Source organism: Gossypium arboreum, chromosome 12, assembly GCF_025698485.1.
Source record: "Gossypium arboreum isolate Shixiya-1 chromosome 12, ASM2569848v2, whole genome shotgun sequence".
In the NCBI taxonomy this organism is placed as follows: Eukaryota; Viridiplantae; Streptophyta; class Magnoliopsida; order Malvales; family Malvaceae; genus Gossypium; species Gossypium arboreum.
Window position 1 is genome coordinate 33004560 of NC_069081.1, and position 5732 is coordinate 33010291.

A 5732-nucleotide genomic window follows, 5' to 3' on the forward strand; every position below is an offset into this window, starting at 1 on the left:
ACACAAAACTGAGATGTAAATTTCCATCCAAATTTCAATTTTTTCACAAACATTCATAACGTCCCTAATGCGAGCCTACAAGGCCCAAAACATACATTGGATGCGGTTTGGGACTAAACTGAGAACTTTAGAAAAATTCACAACACTTAGAAAAATTTTCATGTTTTAAGAGCCACATGCCTATGTGGCTTGAGACATGCCCATGTGGGCAGGCCGTGTCATCCACACGGCTTAGACACATGCCGTGTCTCTACTCGTGTGCTCAATTCTGAGCATTCTATTTTGTAACAATTAAGGTGCAGGGGACGCACAGCCAGAACACACGCCCAGGGGCAAGCCATGTGTCTATCCGTGTGGACAAAAACAAGGCTATTTACCAAGTCATGTTGTCACCCTTTTATGCACACACCTACACAACAAAACATAATACCAATCCAAGCAATTACATTCAACCAATTCAGCCACAATCAAGACATCCACACATCATCCACATGCTACCATTTACCATATACAATCATCACATACTTATCAACTTAAACCATGTAAATTTCCACATCCATGAAAACATCATCATATGCATATCTACTTAAACCAGTATTAGCCAATTTCAATGGCCATTTACAAAATGAATTATCAACCAATATAGGCCAACACATTAGGCCAATTCAATCATGACACATATTAAAATGTCAAATTCATTGGTGCCCAAAATAATCAGTTGATAGTATGAATGGCTCTCCGACAGTCTCCGATCCCCGAGCTAGCTTAGTGACACTATAAGACAAGTGAAAATAAAATAGGAGTAAGCTATATAGTTTAGTAAGTTCCTATGCAAATAATAGGCATCATAATAATACATTTGACATACAACTAACATGATGATAATTGGCATAAATATTATTAAGGTCATATAATCATAACTTACTCAATCATAACCTTACCGAGAGTTCATCACATAATGAGCTCATCAGGTATAAGTTTTTCGTACATACCTGAGTCATCTCGGATTGGATTTACACACAATTCATCTTTGACATACTCATTAAATTACCCGTTGAATCACTTGGAATACTAAAGGATACTCGGGAGTTCTGTACACACGGTACCATACCAATGCCATATCCCAGATATGGTCTTACATGGGATCTCGTATCGATGCCAATAGCCCAGCTATGGCCTTATACGAAGTCTCATATCAATGCCATATCCTAGATATGGTCTTACACGAAGTCTCATACTGATGCCATATCCTAGATATGGTCTTACACGTAGTCTTAGTAACCTTAATGTCATGACATTAAGGTTCAACCGAGATTTCATGCTTGTCGTAACTTTGTTGAATATGTCCATGAGTCAATCACATTTCATATAATAATAAAGCATTTAAAACATAATTAAAACAATGCATTATTTACATAATAACTTACCTCGGTACAAAAATAGTAGAAATGGGACCTAATCGTCAAACACCTTAGTTTTCCCTCAGTCTAGGTCCGAACCTCGTTTCTCTTGATCTATAATAGTAAATTTAACTCATTTATTATTACTCAAATAAGTTCAACAATCATATTATGAAAAAATTACATTTCTGCCCTTAAACTTTGACATTTTTTACTTTGGTCCCTAGGCTCTTAAATTGAAATAGATTCAATTTCTTTGATTCCCAAGCCTAGACGAACCTCTTTTATGCTTATAAAAACCCAAAATTTTCATTTAATCATACTTTTACACACATTTTATAACCTTTTTAGAAATTGATCCTTTTGACATTTTCATAAAAAATCACCTAGCAAAAGTTGTTTATCATACACCAAACACACATTTTCTACCATTAGACATCAAAATACAAACATATCTAACATGGTTAAAACCCTAGAATTTAATCATTTCTCAAATTAATGGTAGAAATAGATAGATCGAGTGATAACAACTTCAAAAATGTAAAGAGTAGTAAAAATGGGACAAGAACGGGTTTACAATCGAGCTTGAAAGATGAACAAACCCTAGCTATGGTTCCCCTTTGAAATTTTCGGCCAAGGGTAAAAATTGGACAATATTTTGGCTTGATTTTTGCTTTTTAATTCATTTAATTACTAAATGACCAAAATGCCCTTTTTTTAAAACACTAAAATTCTCTTACCTCATGTCTATTTTTGTCCAACTTAAAGTAAAATGGTCTAATTACCATCTAAGGACCTTCAATTTGAAATTTCATAGCAAGTTGACTCCTCTAGCATGTAGAACTCAACTTTTGCACTTTTTACAATTTAGTCCTTTTTGCTAAATTGAGTGCCCAAACATCAAAATTTTTGAACGAAAGTTTCACGGAATCATTCCATAAAATTTTAGACCATGAAACTGTAATAAAAATAAGTTTTTCTATGTCGAATTGGTGGTCCTGAAACCACTGTACCGACTAGGCCCAAAATTGGGCTGTTACATTCTTACCCTATGCTTTAAAAAGAACAAAAAATCTATATTTTATTCATATTTCTTCTAAACCTATTTTTGGGATGTGACAGTTCAAGCCTGATCCTCGTCCATAATTTTAAAGGTTCATTTTTTTATCCAAACCCGTTTTTTGGACCTAATATTCTTCTCCAAATCCTCCTAAATTTTGGACAAGCTTTCGAGTTTGAACAATAACTCGACCCAAGTTTAGTAGTAGAATAACTAAGAAATTGGATAAGGATTATAATAGTTTAAATATATATGCTCTACATTTCTATTTGCCCTCAAGTTGTAATGTAAAGATAAAATCATGAAATGCAATAAAAAATTAAGTTTCCAGTAGAAAGCCACAACCATGAAAGACATTTTTCATGAAAAATTATAAAAACAGTAAAGAAAATGTTTACTAATCCCAAACAATTTTAGAAACTAACAACATGTTTGGTTGGGGGTTTATGAATAGCTTCCAACCCAATTCGGCGGGCCCACCACCAAACATTAGATTGGTTTATTGTAATGGTATTATGAGCCTGAATTGATTCAAGGTCTATTACAGGAATTGGCTGAATAGCCATTCCCATCTGTCATCACTGAATCTTCATTCAATGCTTGGCATAAGAATTTTTTTCTCATTTTCAATTTTTGCCCTCACCTCGGCCGAAAGAAGGAAGAAACTGTAACTTTCTTTTCTTCCCATCTCTACATTTCCTTTTTTTGTCCTTTAATTACAGAGGAGACCTAAGTCAATCTATTGAAGCATCATTCCTTTTAAGCCAATAAAACCCTTTGGTTACAGAGTTGCAGCCCTTTTTTCCTTTTTTTTTGTAATTTTTCACTGCATTTTTTATTTCCCCTATTTGATTTCATTGCTTTGATTTTCACAAATGCTAGAAAGATAAGGCGAGTTGTTGTTAAGTGAAGATGGAAGACTGGGGTAAGTTTTAATTTTGGCTTGAATTTGTTGTTAATTCCTAAGGCTTTGACTGATAAGTGATTCTATTTCCTTTTTTATGTTTTATTATGTATGAACTTGAATGTGGGAAATTTTTTTAGAGTTAAATTTTATTGGGTTTATTGAAATTTAGGGCTTTTACTTGTTTTTGGTTTTGGATTTTATGAGGTTTAGTTGAGATGTTTTAAAGGTGTTTTCTTTGAGTTTCTTGGGAAATCGGCTTTGGTGCTACAAGACCAAAAAGAGAAATTTAGGGTTTTTTTTCTTTCGATTAAAAAGAAAAACTACATGTAGTGGAAGATCACTAATTGTGGCAACATCTTGGGAATCTAGTATTGGCTTCAATTGTTGGGATTCACTAGTTCTTTTCTTGAAACATTACCTGATAGTCGCCTCGTAGTTTTGTATAGAAGTTTTAAAGTGTAAAGAGACCTCAAAGCATATTCATTTCTATTATGGATTTCATATGTTTTTAAGTTGTTAATAAGTGCTAAATATTATGGTTTGTTCCCAACCTTAGTTGGAGAACCTATTGAATTATGTCATTCTTTTTATTCTTGGTTTCCTTTTCTTGAAACCTCCCCCCCTTTTTTTGGCTTAAGAAGTTGTATGTTATTGTTGCAGAGGATGAGATTCCACCTTTCCTTGCAAAGGAACAACTTAAAAGCAAATGGGATGATGAAGATATTGATGACTCTGATATCAAGGAATTATGAGAGGATGAAGATGAACTTGCTCCGCCTTCGGTATGATAGGCTTCATTGTAACTTGTATTTGTTACATTTACTAAAATTTTGTTGTTGGGGCTCTTTGGTCTTATGAATCTTTTTATTTCTTCTTAAAATTCTATACTAGAAAAAAAGTCCAAAATTGCAACCTTTTAAACCACCTAAATATAGGCAAGAAAAATCTGGTTACAAGTGTTGAGCATGGTGTATGGATTTGTTTGTGTTATTCTGAAAGTTATTAGTTCTTTCTGGATTGGTCCTGATTTATTTTTGATACATGTATCTCTTAGCATTGTCAGATGGATAAATCGTATCTAATCTTGATTTAGCAACCTAATTTATAACTTAAATTTGGTAATTCAAGCTCAATTAAGATGCGCCTCATTCTTGATGTGATAAGGATATAACTTAAATTTGGTAATTCAAACTCTATTAAGATGCCCCTCATTCCTGATGTGATAAGAATATATCCATGTGATCCATTACCATCCTACTGCATTAGTTAAGAAATTTGATTGATTATTAATAGTGATTCATGTCTTTTATTCTTACTATTTAGATCTAGAACCAAGTAGATAGAGCCTCTCCCTATATCTTTTTTTATGGTGGCATAAGATTTGTTTTGAGGCTAATTATAGTGTCAGTTATAACAATTTTGTGGATACTGATAGAATCATAGTATTTTCGTAGATCTTTTGTTATAAACTCATTGGCATGAATATCTTATTACTGCTAGAACTTAAATTTGTTGACTTCTATTTAGAACTATTTTGTTGTAGTTTGTTTCTAAATTAGTTGAAGTCTTATTGTTATCCTCCACCAAATTTTTTATTTTTGTTTGTGTATATATATGTGTATATGTCTAAAGGTGATTTTATTTTCTTCATTGCTTTTTTGTTAGTAAGGTGCCATGATCTAACATTTTGCTTTCTATTATAGGCTTGTGGAATAAGTCAATTCATGTTTCTGATGCGGGGTTTTAGCATGATGTAGAGACTAATAGGATTGAAGGCCATGGGGGGTACGGAAAGTGATTTAGATTGAAGATACATCAATGGTAGCAATAGGACCCTTTTTCTTTTTTGATATTTTTGGGGGGAATATTTTTGGAATTGATGTTAACAGGTTGGGGAAAAATATAGAGAAGTTAAAATAAGGGTCTGCTTGCTCGGGTTTGTTTAGTGTATAGATGTTTGATATTTTTCATATATATAAAAAAGGGAATAATTATTGTTTTTGGATCAATATTTGTAACATTGGCAACTATGATCCCATGAGATTATGTTAAGATTTTTATTAATTCATATTTTAATAATAATTATATTAAGAATGTTATTAAATTATATATTTTCATTTTTATTAAATTATATTTGGTAATAATTATTTTAAAATATGATTAAATTATTTATTATTATTAAATTTAATAATAATTCTAGTAAAATTTAATAACAAAATTATCTTACTTAAAAAATTCTACTAAGGGTATTTTGATCATTTTAGTTTTTTTCTTATGCTATTACAACATCATTCCATTCAACCAAACACAAGAATACTATTATAGTTCTATTCCATTCCATTCAACCAAACAATTGAATTACTGA

At 32.0% G+C, this 5732-nt stretch overlaps 1 long non-coding RNA gene across 1 annotated transcript; it reads left to right on the forward strand.

The window, feature by feature from the left end:
- Positions 1–4045: 4045 nt before the first annotated feature.
- Positions 4046–5234, forward strand: LOC108479106 (uncharacterized). Its single transcript, XR_001870416.2, has 2 exons — positions 4046–4149; positions 5071–5234. It is a non-coding gene; the product is annotated as an uncharacterized LOC108479106 (long non-coding RNA).
- Positions 5235–5732: the final 498 nt, after the last annotated feature.